Below are 20,685 nucleotides of genomic sequence, written 5' to 3'. Positions count from 1 at the left end.
ATCACTCTGCCTGACTTCAAACTATACTGCAAAGTGACAGTAATCAAAACAGCATGGTATTGGTAGCAAAAGAGACACATAGACCAGTGGAAAAGAATGAAGAATCCAGAGTAAACCCATATTTAAATGGGCAAATATTTTTTTGAGAAAAAATCCAAAAACGTACAGTGGTGAATGGAAAGCCTCTTCAATAAATGGTCCTGGGAAAACTGGAAAGCAGCCTGCAAAAAAATAAAACTAGTCTATTGTCTATCACCACACACCAAAATTAACTCAAAATGGATTAAGAACCTGAATATAAGACCTGAAACAATAAAATGCATAGAAGAAAACATAGGAACTATACTCAAGGACCTTGGTCTTAAAGAAGATTTTATGAATTTGACCTCAAAGGCAAGGGGAGTAAAAGCTAAAATAAATGAATGGGACTACATCCAACTAAAAAGCTTCTGCTCAGCAAAATAAATCATGAACAAGTTAAAGAGACAACCATCCGAATAAGAAAATATATTTTCAAGCTCCGCCTCTGATAAGGGCCTAATATCCAAAATATGCAAAGAACTCATACGACTCAATAACAACAAAAAAACATAAGATCCAATCAAAAAATGGGCAGAAGACCTAAACAGACACTTCTCCCTAGAGGACATACAAATGGTCAACAAATATATGAAAAGGTGTTCAGCATCACTAGCTATTAGCTAAATGCAATTCAAAACCACAATGAGATACCATCTCATACCCGTTAGAATAGTTATTATCAACAGGACAAATAATATTAAATGCTGAAGAGAATGCGTAGAAAAAGGAACCCTCATACACTGCTGGTGGGACTGCAAATTGGTACAGCCACTATGGAAAACAATATGGAAGTTCCTCAAAAAACTAAGAATTCATCTACTATATGATTCAGCAATCCCTCTACTGGGTATTTATCCCAAACACTTGAAAACTCATATCCATAAAGATATTTGCACACAGATGTTTATAGTAGCATTATTCACAGTGGCCAGGACATGGTAGCAACCGAAGTATCCTATGATGGATGATTGGCTAAAGAAGTAGTGGTACATTTATATAACGGAATATTACTCAGCCATAAGAAGAGATGAAATACTGCCATTTGCAACAACATGAATGGACCTTGAAAGATTCAAACTAAGCAAAATAAGCCTGACAGAGAAAGATGAAAATCACATGATATCACTTATATGTGGCATATAAACCTAAAAGCAACAAATGAACAGAACAAACTCATGGACATGAACAATGAACTAGTCGTTACTATAGGTTAGGGCATGGCGGAGGCGTGGGGAGGTAAATGGTGTAAAGGATGTCAGATATAGGGGGTAGGTTTAGTGTGATGTGAACAAAGGGGATTAAATATATGGTACCTAAACTAAACTGGACTTTGGGTAGTAAACACAATAGAATATACAGATGTCAAATTACAATGTATACTTGAAAATTATATAATTGTATTAATCAATATTACCCCCAATAAATTTAATAAAAAATAAAAAATAAAATAAAAGTAAATTTATATATATATATATATATATATATATATATGTTTTATATATATATATGTTTGATCCAAACATCTACATGTAATTTTTGAATGACAGCCAATTTAACTATTCTATTTAAGAGTAAGATAATAAATAAGGTATGAGTTGCATTAACCAAGTAAAAAATCTCGCATGTGTGTGTGTGTACACATGCATGTGTGTGAAAATAGGAAGGCTGTGATTTTAGTGGGCATGATTGAGAGAGTGCAACATCCACAGAGGATTGGGCATGGTAGAAATAAGGGAAGGAAAGATTAGAAATAGGTACAGGGACATTTGCTGTGAGCTAGTGTGAATAGTCCTGTGGACAGTTAACTGGTGGGACCTTAAGAGAAGAGAAAGTCCCAGAGGCAATTCTCTTTCTCAACTGAGGAAATGAACCAAAATGATTCTGATAAATGAATACAGAAATAGACAAAACACATGAATTGTTTATAGGCTGGAACATTATGATAGGGTATAAGAACATTCTGTGAATTAAGCAAAAAACTTATTTCAATACATCTTTCCCCTGTGATTGTCCTTCCTCACTATTAACATGTATCCTTGTACCCAAATATGTATTTTATTGTACATATATACATACACAAAAACGCAATTCAGTACATACACATGCAATTTCTTTTAATAAGAAAGGGAGAAAGGATTAATCTCACATTCTTATTCTCTGTTAACTCAGTTTTCCTAGTGACTTTCACTCTTACCAGCACAAGCAAAGGTGCTGTTTACTACATTACTGGGGTGAATTACATACACATATTCCTTAATGTAAAATAGTGAATTTCTGGTATACTCCTTATTTCCTAATATATATCTCACTTTTTATATATTGTTAGAGTTGATTTGCTAATATATCTAAAGAACTTTTGTGTCTATATTCATAAAAAATATGATCTGTAGTTTTTTATCCTTTATTTTTTTCTTTTATAATATTTTTCCGGTTTTTGGTATCAGAATAATGCTGGTCCCTTAAGTGAGTTGTAAAGCATTCCTTCTTTTTATATTCTCTGAAAAAAAATTGTGCAGAATTGTTACCCTTTTTCCTTAAACATCTGCTAAAATTCATCTTTTTTTTTCTTTTTTTTTTTTAACAATGCCTACAGCATCCAGTCTTCCTGGGTGGTCTCCTATCCAAGTACTAACCAGGCCCGACCCTGCTTAGCTTCCGAGATCAGATGCGATTGGGTGTGCTCAGGGTGGCATGGTCATAGACTTAAAATTCACCTTCGATACCATCTGGCCCTATGATTGTTTTTTTGTTTTGTTTTGTTTTGTTTTGTTTCCTATGGGAAGATTTTTAACAAACATGTAAATTTTTAAAATAAACCTAGAACTATTCAAATTATGGATTTTCTTCTTGAGAGAGCTTTGGTAGCTTGTGTCTTTCAAGGAATTTGTCTATGTCTTTTAAGTTTTCCAATTTGTTGGGAAAAAAGTTATTCATAATTATTCTTATAATATTGTACTATCTATAGGATCTGTAGAGATGGTTACTCTTTTGTTCCTGATATTGACAATTTTGTCCCCTATTTTTTCCTTGATCAGTTTAGCTATGGATATATTGAATTTATTAAAGTTTTTAAGAGAGAAACATTTGACTTATTCATAATCTTGACTGTTTATTATTGTGTTGTTATGATTTATCTTTATAATTTTCTTTTATTTGCTTTGGATTTATTTTGCACTTATTTTTCTAGCTTCAAGGCAGTATTTTGGGCCATTAATTTTAGACTTGTCTTCTTTCCTAATATAAGCATTTAGAGCTATAAATTTTCCTCTGAATGCAGCTTTAGTTAGTTGCATCTCTTTAATTTTTTTATTCGGTTGAATTTTATGCTTTAACAACCTCTTAACTCAACATACATAAAATTCAGACTTATGAAAGCAAACATGTATTGAATACAAGAAATATTCCAAGTACAATTCTAGTTTATATGTTACAGCAGATTCTAAGACACTGTAAAGCAGAATTGTTTCATCACCTTTGAGCTGAAAACTCTGTGAATGGTGATCCTTTAACAAAGATGATCTATAGGAAACCAAACTGCAATATCCAAATGTTCATCATCAAATGATCAAGATGAGATAAAATAGAAAACAAACAAAACACTGTAATGTTAAACTAACTTATATTCTCAAAATTGCAATAACACTATTTTTTTTCTTATAGAGTTACCCAGAAAATTATTGTTTAGAGACACTGCCTGTATTCAACCTAATAAATAAATAAAGCTGATAGCATTAAAGCATTCTTATTTTAAATTGTTTAAATTTTTATTACATGGCTTAATGTAAATATTATGTATATGTATATACCATAAGTAGATACTTTCAAATGTATCCTGTTTAGTAAAACTCTCAAAATGATCTTGTCATATCTTCTTTGCTCTACTTTAAATATATATATATTTTTATATTTTATTTTTATTTTTCAGTTATAGTTCAATATTTTATTTTTTAGTATATATTTTATTTTTCAGTTATAGTTGATGTTCAATATTAAATTTGCTTCAGGTATATAACATAGTGATTACACATCTGTATAACTCTTAAAGTGATCACCCCAGTAAAACTAGTGTCTCTCTGACACCATACATGGTTATTACCATATTATTGACTATATTCCTTGTGCTATAATTTCCATCTCCATGACTATTTTGTAAATACCAATTTGTACTTCTTAATCCTTTCCCCCTTTTTCACCAACTTCCCAACTCCCTTCCCATTTGGTAACCTTCAAAATTTTCTCTGTATCTATAAGTTTGTTTCAGTTTTCTTGTTTGTTTATGTTGTTCTTTAGATTCCACACAGACGTGCAATTATATGACATTTGTCTTCCTCTATCTGACTTATTTCTCTCAGCACACTACTCTCTAGGTTCATCATAAAATATCCTTATTCATCCTTTTACTTTTTTCATTTTATTTTATTTTTTTAAATTGAAGTGAGTGTCTTGTAGGCAGCATATGTAAGGATCTTGTTTTCTTATCCATTCAGTCACCCTATCTTTTGATTGGAGCACTTAATTCTTTTTCATTTGAAGTATTTGTTGATAGATATGTACTTATTGCCATTTTTATTTAGATTTTAATACACATTTTTTTTTTTTTTCTTAAAGAAGTCCCTCCAACATTTCCTGTAATATTGGCTTGGTAGTGATGAACTCCTTCAGCTTTTTCTTGTCTGGGAAGCTTTTTATCTGTCCTTCAATTCTAAATTATAGCTGGGTAAAATAATCTTGGTTGTAGGTTCTGGGTTTTCATCACTTTGAATATTTTGTGCCAAGCACTTTTGGTCTGTTAAATTTCTTTTGAGAAATTTATTGACAGTCTTATGGGAGCTCCCTTGTAGGTAACTAGTTGCTTTTCTCCTGCTACTTTTAAGATTCTCTTTTTGTCTTTAACCTTTGGCATTTTACTTATGATGTGTCTTGATGTGGGCCTCTTTGGGTTCATCTTGTTTGGGACTCTCTAAACTTCCTGAGGCTGTATGTCTATTTCTTTCACAAGATTAGGGAAGTATTCTGTAATTATTTTTTCAAAAAGGATTTCTATCCCTTGCTCTCTCTCTTCTGGTACCACTATGATGTGAATGTTTTTATGCTTGACATTGTCCCAGAGGCTTCTTAAACTATCTTCATTTTTTTGGATCCTTTGGGTGTCCTCTGCTACCCCATCCTCTTTGTTGCTGATTCAATCCTTTGTTTCATCCATTCTGTTGATTCCTTTTAATGTACTCTTAGTCTCAGATATTGTATTCTTCATTTATGACTGACTCCTTTTATGTTTGCCATCTCCATTTTTAAGTTTTCTATAGCTTTGCTAAAGTTTTCACTGAGTTCATCTACTCTTCCCCTAACTTCCCTGAGTATTCTTATAACCAATGTTTTGAAATCTGCATCTGGAATGTAGTTTGTCTCCATTTTGGTAAATTATTTTTCAAGTTCTATGTTCTGTTCTTTCATGTGGGACATGAGTCTTTGTCTCCCCATTTTGGTTCCTTCCCTGTGTCTGTTTCTATGTATTAGGCAGAGCTCCTAAGCCTTCTGGGCTTAGTAGAGTGGCTTTATGTAGTAGATGTGTTTTGGGGCCTACTGGCACAGTCCTGGGAGAGATACAGCTGCAAGCCAAGTTCAGCTGCAGCCTGTGCACCTCCGGAGCCACCCACTAAGAGTCACCAAGCAATCCAAATATAGCTGCCACCCATGTTGGGCTTATATGTGACTTGAGAGGCCAAGTCACAAACCGAGGCCAGCTGTAACTAGTGCAGGGCTTGGAGCTACTCAGCAAGAGGTATTGGGCATGCCGAGGCCATATGCTTCTTCTTTGTTTTTTGTTTGTTTGTTTGTTTGTTTTTTTAGTCCTTAAGAGATTTTATAAAAGTTCGCAACAGGAGCCAAGATAGTCCATTTATATGGACTAAATCACTGGAAGTGGGTTGGATGGACCTATAACTTGGGAGAGGCAGAATCTCAGGAATGCCCTGGGAATAGCAACCTTTGTTATCCAGGTTGATGGTGACTCAGATACTGTGGTGCTTGTGTCTGCAGGTTGGGAGGAGGAAGGGCTCAACAAAGGAACAGTGGCTTCTGTCTGCACTTCTGCTGGGAAAAAGCCACCCTTCCAACTCTCACCCCGAAACCCGACAACTCAGCGCCTCCCTGTATGTCCCTGGCACCCCTTGATCAGCTGTCCTAGAGCTGGAGCTCAGAGCAAGCTAATCCGTTAGGGAATAAAGCCTGGTGTGGGCACTTTAAGAGGAATGGTTTCCAATTCCAGCAGCCCTCTGTCTCACTCAGCCGCAACCTCTGTTGGTTTTTGCAGCCAGAGGTTGTGGAGACTTCTCTTCCTGGCACTGGAACCCTGGGCTGAGAAGCCCAGTGTGCAGCCAGGACTCCCCACTCTTCAGGTGGGGGAGGCGACTCTGCTGCCACAATAGCCCTCCTGATCCTCAATTGCCACATGTGGTTGTGGGACCGCTCCTACCATTTTGAAGTCAGCTGTCATTTTTGTTCCTAGTTGTAGGGCTTCTGTTCGACCAGACCTTAGGTGACTCTGCATTCTGGTTGCTCTGCAGTTTTGTTATAATTTTGATGTGACTGCCATCTTGAGAGTCTCTCTCATAAATTTTGATATAGCATATTTTTATTACAATTCAGTTTGAAATATTTTCTAACTTATTTTTAATTTATTTTTATCTCATTGAAGTATGTTGTTTAATTTCCAAATATTGTGATTTTCCTAGATATTGTATTGTTATTTATAATTCAATTCTATTAAAGTCAATAAACATTCTGTGTGCTTTCATTCTCTAAATTTATTAGGATTTGTTTGATTTAGCAAATGGTCTACCTTAGTTAATGTACTATGTGCATTTGGAAAAAAAAAATGTGTATCCTGCAGTTTTAGAATGTAATGTTCTGTATGTATCAAGTAGGTCAATATGATTGATCGTATTGTTTGGATCTTTTATTTCTTACTGATTATTTGTCTACTTGTATCAGTTGCAAAGAGGATGGTGTTAAAAATATTCTACTATTTATGGGACTGTCTATTTGTCATTTTAATTCTGTTGTTTTTGCTTCATATATTTTGAAGCAATTAAGTACATACACATATATGATTAATATATCTTCCTAATATATTAACACTTTTATAATTATGAAATAGTTTTATTTATCTTTGGTAACGTTTTCTGTCTTGAAAATTATTTTTCTAATATTAATATAGCCACTCTGGTCTCCTTATATTTACTGTTAAATAATATCTCTTTCCCATCCATTTATATTTAAAGTCTCTGTATCTGTATTTAAAGTGCATCTCTTCTAGACCTCATAAAGATAGATCTTGCTTTCTGCCTTTATTTGGAGTGTTCACTTTATTAACATTTAATGTAACTGTTGGTATGATTGGTTTTCCATTTCATTATTAATTTTCTGTTTGTACTCTATTTTTTTAACATCTGTTCCCCTTTTTCTGCCTTTTTTTCTGATTATTTGAATTTTTTACATTTCCAGTTTAATTTATTTATTGGCGTTTTAGCTGTATGTGTTTTCATGTCTTTAGTAATTGCTCTAAGAATTGGAATATATATTCTTAAATTTTCACGATCTACTTAAAGGAAAAAATATTCTGACACTCATTAAAATTATAAGAAAAACTTTAGTCAGAAATATTGCCATAGGTGTTAAGACAATCTCAACAGAGAGATTGAGTTCAACTCTTAATATAGTAATGACAGCTGCTGGGAGTTTATAGTCAAAAAGCAGAGTGAGGAGAAGATGGGTAGGTAGATGGAAAATTACTAAAAGGAGACAACATAGGTAGGAAGAGTGTTGCTAAAACAACTCAGTAAGATTCTTACTGAAGCAGACTAGGGTGATTAATTATTGAGGGTATGAGGTTCTTTCTAAACTGAAATCAGCAGAATTCTTGCTAAAACTTAACTTGACAGGTGAGACACAGTTCCCAAGGATGAGGCCTAATCAAAGAGAGGACTGACCGGAGCCTGTCTAAAGTTTGGTCGAAGAGAGAGTCTGTCAGTACCAACGCACATAAAAAGTACTAACTTACTCTCATTACTACGACATATTATTTGGAAAACAGGTCCAAAATATAAGGTATTAAGCAAGAATTTGTAAGCTTTTTCACATAACAATGTTTTTCAACTATCTACTTTGTCATTCTTCTATAGATTTCTCTGGAAGAGATTTAAAGCATATTATTCTTTTATTAAAAAATGAAAATTAATATTGAGAAGGAAGAAAAGCATTTGATGAAAACTGTTCTGATAATTAGGTTAAGAAAATCTGCTGGTTTTCACAGTCAGATTAATTATATTTATAATTTAAATAGAAGATTTTAAATGTCTATTTTCTCTTTATCACTTTTCTAGGCAGATTAAGCAATGATTAATTAATAATAATCATGATATTAAATCCTGCAAACATGTTACAAGAAAAAGTTATAATGTTTTGTAGTTAATACAAATATAACAGTTAACAGAGAGTATTCCAAAATCATGTTTTTATATTCAAACTAAAGTATTTTAAGTGTGCTTAGCTAAGGTTGCTAGATTTGACTAATAAAAGTATGGGATTACCAGTTAAATTTAAATTATATATAAACCACAACTAATTTTTCAGTGTAAGTATGCTTTATTCAATATTTGGATCTACTTATACTAAAAAAAAAAAAATTGCTGTTGCTCTAAACTCCAAATTTATCTGGACAGCTTGTATATCTGGCAGCCCTATTCTTGATATGATGATGCTCCAATATATCCATGAATTTTCTGTAAGTGCACAATAAACAGAAATAACATCAAGGATAATTTATTTACTTTCAATTATATGCTAAAAAATAACTTATATACATAGTAGGCAAATATTTTAATGAATAAATTCAAGACATATTTTTTTATACATGTCCTAACATTATAAGCTACATACTTGGGGGAAAGAAGAACTATCTTTTTAATACTGAACTCTTTGATTTAAACTCTCAGCTCCTGACTTTTTTTTTTTAACTTATTAAATTGGACCATTCCCCTTTCCTATACTCAGAAAAAATCTTTGCACTTTCCCGGGAATATATTATATTATTTTAGCAAAGACATATTGAGTAATTAATAGTTATTTGGTTCTAATTTTTCTGATATTTATGGAGGCTAGACCATATAGATAAATTTTAGTAAATCTGTTGATTTTCATTTTGTGGTCCAATCTATTCAGCTCATGTCTAAAAAGAAGATATTCAAGGACGTGCATTCGCTTATTCTAGTCATCTTAATATTAACTAATATTTGTTTAATTTATTTATGAATACTACTATACTAATTCAAAGTTAATAAGAGAGAAGACTTTAGGTCTTTCTGAGGGTAGTCGTGGATTTATACTGAGATATTCACCCTTTCTTGCTTGGTCCTGCCTGTGAGCAAGGATCCACATTTGCAAGAAAGACAAACCTACTTTTGATTTTTTATCATATGAACTGGAGGAAGATTTTTGAGCTGCTGTACAATAAAAAAATGTGTTTTATACACAAGTGATAGTATATAACTATATTATTTATTTTTACCATAGCTGTTAAAAATAAAACTGCATCAAGTCTATGGCCATGCCACCCTGATCACGCCCAATCTCATCTGATCTCAGAAGCTAACCAGGGTTGGGCTTGGTTAGTACTTGGATGGGAGACCATCTAGGAATATCAGATGCTATAGGTTTTAAATCAACCAATCAATCAATAAAACTGCATCTAAACAAGTCAATAAATATGAAGCAGGTCTTTATTTTTATATTTATCCTTAAAGTGTTTCGATTTCAACCAAAAAAAAATTATTCCCAAGATTTGGATTAGCTTTCAATTTCATAGAACAATCATTACATAATTGAAACTTGCAGATTTTTGAATTAGACATTTCATGACATTGCATGGTTTCATAACTTGTAAAATGAAACTTACTATTAAAACGACTTAATTTTTTTATAAAATCAATTTAAGGCATAGTCAATATACTATTATAATACTCTTTTTAAAATATGCTTTATAACAATAATTACACATTTAAAAGTTTATTATAGCTCTGTAGTGATGCATGCTGTCGACTTAGGTAAAAAATATACATTTTCAAAACTTAAATTGATTTGATAATATTACACATCTAGGAACAATACAATGCAAGCAGTTTTCAACACTCAACTACTGTGTTTATTCTCAACTAGTCTCACCAATTATTTACGATATTGTAATTTTAGTAAAATATAAAATTGAAATCTATTTCATGTCCCTTAACTGAATGCATTTTGTATACCATATAATTTAGAAATTTTATTAGATTCCATTATTCATGTTCTAGAGAATACTAACACAAAAATATGAAACATGTATATTAGCATTTATAACACCAGTGCCTCAGATTCACACCATTCAAAATAATGATGGAATAGCTATCATACACATACATTTACATACATGCAAAAGTACATGCATAATTAATTTGTATTTTGTAGTTAATATCTGTCATGGGCTTTTAACACTTTGTTTTATATATTACCAAATAAAATAATTATTTCCTTTCATCGGAAAACATTGTTTTTTACAGAAAATTTAAATCTTTCTCATTTAAATTAAATGTAGATATAGGTAGGTATGGATATTTTAAAATTTATAGTAATGTCTTGTACAATAAAAAGGGTAAAAAGCAATGTTATCTTTTACTATTATGTGGCTGCACCAGAAAGTATAAACATAAAATGAAACATTCTTTGAAGCAACAATTTAGTATTTTAAATTAAAGGAAAATACCTAGTTAAACTGACGAATATAAATAATATGAGCATTACAATTTTCACATCAATCTCAGGTAAAAAATGTTTTGAATTATAGCCATTTTAATTCTATTTGAAAAAGAAAATTATTTGAAATGTGTAATAATTTAAAATAGCATGATCCAGATTTCACTGTGACCTTATCAAATCTAACAGTCTAAAACTGTGTTTCTGAGCAATGTATATCATCCAGCATTTCTACGAAACAATCTAGATGTTTTGTATTTAAAAAGTGGAGTGGAGTGTATTGTTAATTGATTATTCACTTGCATTCTTATGATCAGTCTTTAAAGAGTCAAAATAATTTTTACAAGATAATCACCACTTAACTCTTCCAACATAGTTTTCCAGGTATAAGGGGTAAATATTTTTCCTATAGATATAAAGTACTGCATATATTAATTGCCATTAATATACATTGTAAAATGACAAAATAAATAACAATAACAAATGATAAGATTAAGATGTTTCTGGCATTCTGAAATGTATAAATAGAGATTCCACTTATATATGTAATGGCAGAAATTGGCCAAAAGTTACTGTATGGCTCCCCAAAGAATCTACAAAATTACCTTCTAGGGAAATTAACTAGTTTATATCAGTGCACGATACTTAGAGTCACAGGAGTTTTATATATTAAAATGATGAGCCAAGATTAAGAATTGCACATCAGGTGAGACCAAAAAGACTGATATAATTTATATTTGTGGTTTATTTGCTTCTTTATGATACTAATTAATCACCCAGAGAAATCATATTTCTTAATTTTGTTTTGAAAACGTTTGTAAGAATTGGGGGAGGGGGTAAGTTATTAAATTAATATTGTAACAATTTAAATTGTATTAGTTAGAGGTACAACATATTTCATTTCAGTCAAAATTCTAAATAAGCATAATAGTAGCCATCAGTTTTCTGAATAGTAGCACATACTTTAGTAATGAACCTATGATAATATGTTAGTCTATAAAGTCAACAGTAGCCTAAGGTAAAAAAAAAAAAAAAAACACTACAAACAATATCCATTATTGCACATCACATTATTTTCAACAAATTTATATTTCTTTCATTTATAAAATAGTTAGAAATTAAAAGCAAATTCTGAAAAGTGCTTAAAAGGATAGATGGAGGCAAGGGCAGCAATATAGATTTTTAAATGATAACGAAAGAGAAATAAAATATAACCTGTAGTTCTAGTAAGTTTGGCATAGATAAGATAGTTTAAGTAAATTAGATATAAAATCTTTAAATTATGCATTCATTGATTTACATACATACATATCATAACATATTCTTATAAAATTATTTTTATAATTTTTTCCAAATATAAGCAACTTGAAAAATATATATATACATATTTATAAAAATGCTTGACTACTTGTAGAAAAATTAATGTAGCGACCTAAATAAAATGATGAACTGCCATTCTTATATTTTAAGCATTCTGGATTATTTAACTTACCTAAAATACCAAAAAAATGTACTTTTGTATTCTCATTAAAGCCATTACCATATGCTTGAAGACATTTTTTCAATATTCTACCACTTTTAAAGTAAGTATTCATGTTAGCTTGCTCAACCAAATTTCCAGAGGTTAATAGAAATAACTATTAAACAAAATACTGAAAAATTTTATAATAATATTTAAATACAGAAAACCTGCTTATCAGGGCATTTAATATTAAAACACTATGTATCAAAAGTATGAGCTTTTGTAAATTTTTTATAAGTAAATATTTCAATTAAATAAAGATTATCTCTCTTTTCCTCATTTCTTATTGCAACAGATCCATACAGACTCTCCTTCCTTTCCTTCTTTCTCCAAAATAAAGACAATTTGTAAATCAGCACTGACTGAAATGCAGTCTGGGCTGCTGAGCAAGCTCTCTCTCTATATATTTTTAATTTAGCTCCTTCCTCTCCGAAACTTTTGTAAATTTATTAGTCACTGAAATCATATAAACAACTATTTAGCTTGGTAGTCAATCTAATCATTTAATGTCTATGCATGAGATATGAGGGAAGAACAACTAAATCAATTAATTCCATTAGATGATGATACTAAAAGACATGAAAGGCATTTTAATAATTGAAAATTAACTGAAGGGCTTGGTATATTAGTTTGAGGGAATGAATTAATGATTTCCTGTCATCTATATATTACATTCAAGAGGATCTTAAAAGCAAAGTTTGAATTTTGGCCAAGGATTTTCATATTCCCACTCCACGAAACCCTATATATCTACTTTAATTATATCAAAATTTAGGTGTTATCAGACTGAATTAATGTATCATGATGAAGGTATTTCATATTTATTAGTCTTGATAAATTTAATGTAAATCTTTATAGTGAACAGCTTCTATGTTGTGTAAAGAAAATGTAAATATTTCTCTTTAAAATAACTTTCAGGCAAATTAGTCAGATCACCACTAATTTCATTTAAATTTCAGTACTGAATTTAAGAAAAAGAAGCCTCTCCATTTTGAACATAACAGGACAGTTAATAGCACTGAAATTTTACTTCTCAAAGCATGATAAGAATGCTTTTAGCACTTAAAAGTGAACATTTTTTTTCCAAAGAAAAGAAAAACTATTTACCTTAATTTTCCATGTTATGATGAAAATAATTTAGAAGTTATTCTTATCCTACAAAGTTGGTATGGAATACGTTGCATTTTCAGTATGGGAAAGGATTTATGCATTCTAAATATTATAATTATATAGAGAAAAGACATTCAAAGTTTTAAATGGCACCTACGAATTACAGCTAACAGCATTAAAAACTACCTTACTTGGCATGAGCATGAGTTGAACTGTAGTTTTTGCTTTAGAATATAGAATGCTTAATTTTAACTAAGATTATCTGCATAAAATTTGTATTCTTGTGACTATTTCTATTTTTCTCTTCCTAAGCACATATTTTTTAATCATAAAAAGCCTATCCAATTTTCTTTTTATTTTATTAAATTTATTGGGGTGATATTGATTAATAAAATTATATAGGTTTCAAGTGTATAATTCAGTAATATATCATATGTATATTGCATTGTGTGTTTACCACCCAAAGTTAAATTACCTTCTGCCACTACATATTTGACCTCCATTACCCGATTGTACCTCCTCCTCTCCCCCTTTCTCTCTAGTAACCACTAAACTGTTGTCCGTGTCTATGAATCTCTGTTTGTCTTGTTCATTTGTTGCTTTCAGTTTTATAATCCACATATGAGTGAAATCATATGGTTCTCAACTTTTCCTGTCATTTAGCATGATTTATGTTAAATCCTACAAAACTTTACCTTACTTATTATGTCTCTTATTATTATTTCTAAGAAATTGACAAAATTTAAAGATTAAAATGGGTATATGTGAAATATATATAGATTTCTTTAAAGGATTTCATGAAAATGCCTTGACTTTTTACAAACATGAATAAAAACTTCAGTTTCTTTTCAGTTAGATTGTGGTGTAAATTTGTATCACTATCATATGACAAATGCTTTATGTGGTTCACTACATGTGAATGAATGTTCTTCCAGAGCTCAAGGCTAAACTTGTCAATTTTTGGTAGACCCTATAGAGGGTGTGAAACTGAATAATGACTCTTTTTCTATATTGTTTTATTTTATTATTCATCGTTCACTATATTCCAAGTCAATTCTTTTACTCTAACCTCAATTCCCTTAAATGGAATGTTTTTTGTTTGTTTTTAATTTTATTTCATTATTAGTTTAAGTATACTGTACATTGCTTAGACATTTATATAGTATGTAAAACAATCCTAATTGATCTTCCTCTCCTCTGGCTCTCCACCTAGACATTACTGTTAATTACATTAATGTTAACTGCATTCCTTATGCCATACTCCTCATCTCAGGGACCATCTATCGACTACTAATTTGTACTTCTTTAACCCTTCACCACTTTCTCCCAGTCCCCCAAACCCTCTTCCCTCTGGCTATCACCAAATTGTCCTCTATATTTGTGTCTTTTTTTAGATTGTTCTTTTTGTTCCTTAGATTCTGCATTTATCTTTCCTTGTCAGTCTTATTTTGCTCAGCATAATAACCCCTAAGTCCATCCATGTCATTTTAAATGGTAGGATTTCATTTTTTAATTGCTGAGTAATATTCCATTGTATATATGAATTATAACTTTTTCGTCCAATCGTCTGTTGATGGTCATTTAGGTTGCTTCCATATCTTGGCTATTGTGAATATAGCTGCAGTGAACATCAGGGTGCATAGATCTTTACAAATTATTGTTTGAGGTTTCTTTGGAAAAATATCCAGAAGTGCAATTGCTGGATCAAAAGGTATATTCGTTTTTAATTTTTCGAGAAACCTCCAGACTGTTTTCCATAGTGGCTGTACCAAGTTGCAATTCCACCAACAGTGTATAAAAGTTCTCTTTTCTCCACACCCTCACCAACACTTGTTCTTTGATTTATTGATGATAGCCATCCTGACAGGTGTGAGGTGATATCTCATTGTGGTTTTAATATGCATTTCTCTGATGATTAGTGACCTTGAGCATCTTTTCACATGTCTATTGGCCATCTGTATTTCCTCTGTGGAGAAATATCTATTCAGGTCTTCTGCTCATTTTTTAATTGGATTGTTTTTCTTGTTGTTGTTGAGTTGTTAAGTTCTTTAAATAGTCTGGATATTAACCTCTTATCAGATGTATCATAAGGGAATATCTTCTCCAATCGGTTGCCTTTTCGTTTTGGTGATGGTTTCCTTTACTGTGCAAAATCTTTTTAGTTTACTGTAGTCCCATTAGTTTATTTTTTTCTTTTGTTTCCCTTGCCCAAGGAGATAGGTCCAAAAATAAATTACTGGTAACAATATCAGAGAGATTACTGCTTATATTTTCTTCTAGAAGTTTTATGGTTTTGGGTCTTACATTTAAGTCTTTACTCTATTTTGGGTATACTCTTGTAAAAGGTGTAAGAAGGTGGTCGGTTTCTTTTTTTTTTTTCTTTTTTGCATGTATCCGTCAAATTTTCCCAGCACCATTTATTAAAGAAACCATCTTTATCCCACTGTGTATTCTTGTTTCCTTTGTCATATATTAAATGAGTATATAGGCGTGAATTTATTTCTGGGTTCTCTATTTTGTGCTATTGATCAATGTATGTTTTTATGCCAGTACCAAGCTGTTTTGATTAATGTAGTCCTGTAGTATGGTTTGATGTCAGATAGTATGATACCTCCAACTTTGTTCTTTCTCAAGACTGCCATGGCTATTTGGGGTCTTTTATGGTTTCATATAAATTTTAGGATTATTTGTTGTAGCTCTCTGAAAAATACCATTGGTATTTTGATAGAAATTGTATTGAATCTATAGATTGCTTTGGGTAGTATGGCCATTTTAATGATGTTGGTTTTTCCTACCCATGAGCACGATATATGCTTCCATTTATTTGTATCTTCATTAGTTTCTTTTTTCAATGTCATAATTTTCTGAGAACAGATCTTTTACTTCCTTGGTTAATTTGATTCCCAGGCATTTTGTAGTTTTTGATGCAATTATAAATGGGATTGTTTTGTTAATGTCTCCTTCCAAAAGTTTATCATTGGTATATAAAAATGCCACTGACTTCTGAATATTTATCTTGTAACCTGCTACTTTACTGAATTTATTAATCAGTTCTAACAGGTTTTTTTTGGTGGAATCTTTAGAGTTCTCTCTATATAGTAGCATATCATTGACAAATAATGAGAGTTTTAGGTCTTTTTTCCAATTTGGATACCTTTTATTTCTCTTTCTTGTCTTATTGCTGTGGCTAAGACTTCTAATACAATGTTGAACATGAGTGGTGAAAGTGGGCATCCTCATCTTGTTCGTGATCTTAAGGAAAATGCTTATAGCCTTTCCCCATTGAGTATGATGTTAGCTGTAGGTGTGTCATATATGACCTTTATTATTTTGAAACATCTTCTCTTTATTCCCATTTTGCTGAGATTTTATGTCATAAATGGATGCTGGATTTTGTCCAATACTTTTTCTGCATCTATTGACATATGATCATATGGTTTTTATTTTTCAATTTGTTAATGTGTTGTATCACATTAACTGATTTGAAGATATTGTACCAATCTTGCATCCCAGGTAAATATCCAACTTGATCATGGTGTATGGTATTTTTAATGTATTGCTGAATTCGGTTTGCTAAAATTTTATTGCGGATTTTTTCATCAGTGTTCATAAGAGATATCAGCCTACAGTTTTCTTTTTTTGTAATGTCTTTTTTGGTTTTGGAATCAAGGTAATGATGACCTCATAAAAGGAGTTAGGGAGCTTCCCTCTTCTTAAATTTTTTGGAATAATTTGAGAAGTATAGGTAAAATTTTTCTTTGAATGTTTGGTAAAATTCACCTACGAAGCCATCTGGTCTAGGACTTTTGTTTTTTGGAGGTTTTGGATTACTAATTCGCTTTCGTTGGTTGTAATATGTCAGTTCAGATTTTATATTTCTTCCTGACTCAATCTTGAGAGATTGTATGTTTCTAGGAATGTATTCATTTCTTCTAGGTTGTCCAATTTGATGGCGTGTGACTGCTTGTAGTATTTTCTTACTATCCTTTGTATTTTGTGGAGTCCGTAGTTATTTTTCCTCTTCCATTTTTTATTTTATTTATTTGAGTCCTCTCACTTTTTTTCCTTTATAGGTCTGGTGAAGGATTCGTCAGTTTTCTTTTTCCTTTAAAGAACGAGCTTTTGGTGCCATTAATCTTTTGTATTGTTTTTCTAGACTCTATTTCATCTATTTCCACTCTGATCTTTATTATTTCCTTCTTTCTACTCACTTTGGGCTTTGTTTGCTGTTCTTTTTCTAGTTCTTTTAAGTTTAAGAGGAGACTATTTATTTGAGCTTTTTCTTGTTTCTTGAAATATGTCTGTATTGTTATGAATTTCTCTCTTAGGACTGTTTTTGTTGTGTCCCATAAATCTTGAGTCATTGTGTTTTCATTTTCATTTGTTTTTAGATATCTTTTGATTTCTTCTTTGATCTCATTGTTAACTCATTCATTGTTTAGTAGCATGTTATTTAGTCTCCATGTGTTTGTGTATTTTCCATTTTTTTGTTGTAGTTGATTTCTAGTTTTATATCATTGTCATTGGCAAATACATTTGATATGATCTCAATCTTCTTAAATTTATTGAGACTGGTTTTGTATCCTAATATGTGGTTTATCTTGGCAAATGTTCCATGTGCACTTGAGAAGAATGTATATTTTGCTGCTTTCAGGTGAAATGCTCTGAAAATATCTATTAAATCCTGAATATACTTTTTAAGAACTGAAGATACCTTAAAGGTCATGTAGTCTTATTACAGAATAGAAATCCGAGGCAAAGGAAAGTTGAGTGAACTGCCCAAAGCCACAGAGCTAGTTAGCCATAGAGACAGACCTAGAACATTATTATCCTTACTCACAATTTATTGTTTTTCTATTTATCCTTTGCTCTTGTGGAGTAATGAGTACAACATGTATTGGGCTATATTCTTCATTAAAAACCATTTGATTCATATTTGAAAAGATAGAATAATTTTTAGGATTTTCATTAGAATACAATGTTTTGGAAGTGCATCACAGATTTTGTTCTGTTTCTTTCCAGAAAATAATGTAATTTAATTATCTTAATTCCTGAACTTCTTTTATAAAAATTGTGTTCTACTTCCTTAATTTACTTTTCATTCTTTTATAAAAAGATTACATAATTAAGATATAAATAAAAGAACAATAACATTTAAGTTGCTGAAAAAAAGCACTATCTTTTAGACATATACTCATAAAATTCAACCAGTCTTGAAGTTGGTAATCCACATTCAGACAGTCAAACATTTTATCACTTCTCATTCCTCTCTTTAGAATATAAGACACAATCAGCTACTCATGTCCATTATGTAAGAGGACATTCTCACCTCTCATAAGATCCAAGAATATGGTAAACACACTTCTGATTTATAACTTAATAAGAAGTTTAATTACGAGATTAATTACTTTTTAAGCTTTACTTCTATCTATTCACAGTGACCATAAGCTACTTATTTCTATTGAAATATTTAGGATGAATTTTTAAATCAAATTTCATAGATTTATTTACATATTAAATCTAAATTTTATCTACTCATTCACAATCAAATTTAATTTGAAGACAAATTATTTTTTTCATATAATATCAAATACCATTTAACTGAGAACTTTATTATTTCATTGCTCTTTTATTGATATAATTTTCAAATATCCTTTACAAAAACTATTTATATCAGCCCCATCCCATATTTTTCATTGAAAGGATTCAGAAAAGAACACCCCAAAATGTGCCCCTTTGGCATGTAAAAACTTATGACAGAGACCTTAAGCTAGGCAGAAATCAGGAGGGCCCATAGGAGGAGCTCTCATGCCCTATGTCGGTGGTGAAAGTCCCACATAAAGAACTCTGTGGTATAACAGCTCCTCCCTTTAACTTCTTCTTGTCCTCTATAAAGAACTTCCTTCTTGATCTGGGGGAATTTGCATGTGGTTTGCCATGGCTATACTTTTGGGATTGCAATCCTTTCTTTTTCCCAAATCAATTGTTTTTGATGATGAAATATCTGTTCAACTTTTTGTTTACAGTTGCCATTTTGGGGGTTCATCTGAGATCCAGAGAATATCCCTAATAGCTTTAGAGTTGGCGAGCAGACAGGTGTTGGTGCCCACAGAGCCATTTGAATTTACTCTTTTCTTCCCAACTAGGGAGATTAAGGGTAAATTTTCTCCTGGAGCTGAGCTTCTGCCTTTTGTATTCTGAAGCTCTCTGGGCTTTATTCAAGAACTGTTTCAAGGTAATTTGTTTGTCTGTTTGTTTTTATTAAGAGGCCTTGTTTGTTCATGAGCTCTCATTTTGCACTTTGCACTGACTCCCTACGGTATCAGACTGCTTCTTGGGACTGCACTAGCTTCAGTATAATTCCATTTTGGACTGGATTGTTTCCATAGAAACAGTGTGAGCCTTTGGTCTGATTCTTTCAGGAACTGGACTGTTCTCTTTGAAGTTGTGCATTAGCCTTTGGCCTGACTCTTTAGGCAACAAACTGTCTCCTCTAGAACTGGCTATTCAGCTGTTGGCCTGACCCCTTTGGAATTGGACTGTTCTAAGTGAGACTAACTTAGCCTGCAGGTTGCTTAAGCTGTTTTAGCCAGTTTGGGGCCCTTTTTCTAGAGAAAAGCCTCTGAAAAAATGGTGTTTAAAATATCTAAATATTTTCAGGGCATTCCTCTTTCAGGAACCCTGGACAAATTTATATTCAAAAACCATGGCCCTACCTCATGGTATTTTTAAATACATGGACTGATCTAAACAAAAGTGTTTTAGAATACCGATGGCCATTATTGGGAATGTTTGAGATCCCCAAATTTACTTTTCTTAAAACTGAATTGGACAATTATAGCTCTGAAATTGCCAAAGCTTAATGAAACATCTATTTCAAGCAGTATTTTGAGGCTTCCAAATGTTACCAGGAATCTGAAGTTGCTTCTTTGTGAAAAATATTTTAGAATTAACTGAGGTTAATAAACTTTTAAAGAAAGAGAAGATGGCTTCAAAATAGAAAGCTCTGTTTCAGACCAAATAACAACCCAGTCCTTCCAGAGACTCCAAAATTTCCACTCATATCTACTATACATACATTAAACCATTTCTTCACTGGCAAAATTATGCCACTTATAGATCAATATTAGTAGGGAAATATATACCTCATTTTATATTTCTATATTTGAATCTCTCATGTACAA

At 31.5% G+C, this 20,685-nt stretch overlaps 1 protein-coding gene and 2 pseudogenes across 7 annotated transcripts in view; 1 reads left to right on the top strand and 2 right to left on the bottom strand.

Annotated features, from left to right (window-relative positions):
- Window positions 1-20,685, bottom strand: part of LOC105304012 (protocadherin-11 X-linked) — a 751,649-nt gene that overhangs the window by 15,459 nt on the left and 715,505 nt on the right. The gene's annotated exons all lie outside the window — the stretch shown is intronic.
- LOC111730637 lies at window positions 2,666-2,784 on the bottom strand (annotated as a pseudogene).
- On the top strand, window positions 9,679-9,797 carry LOC111730630 (annotated as a pseudogene).

Source organism: Pteropus vampyrus, unplaced genomic scaffold, assembly GCF_000151845.1.
Source record: "Pteropus vampyrus isolate Shadow unplaced genomic scaffold, Pvam_2.0 Scaffold325, whole genome shotgun sequence".
NCBI lineage: Eukaryota > Metazoa > Chordata > Mammalia > Chiroptera > Pteropodidae > Pteropus > Pteropus vampyrus.
Note: the sequence above shows the minus strand (reverse complement) of the source record. Positions and strands in the feature narration are given on the sequence as shown.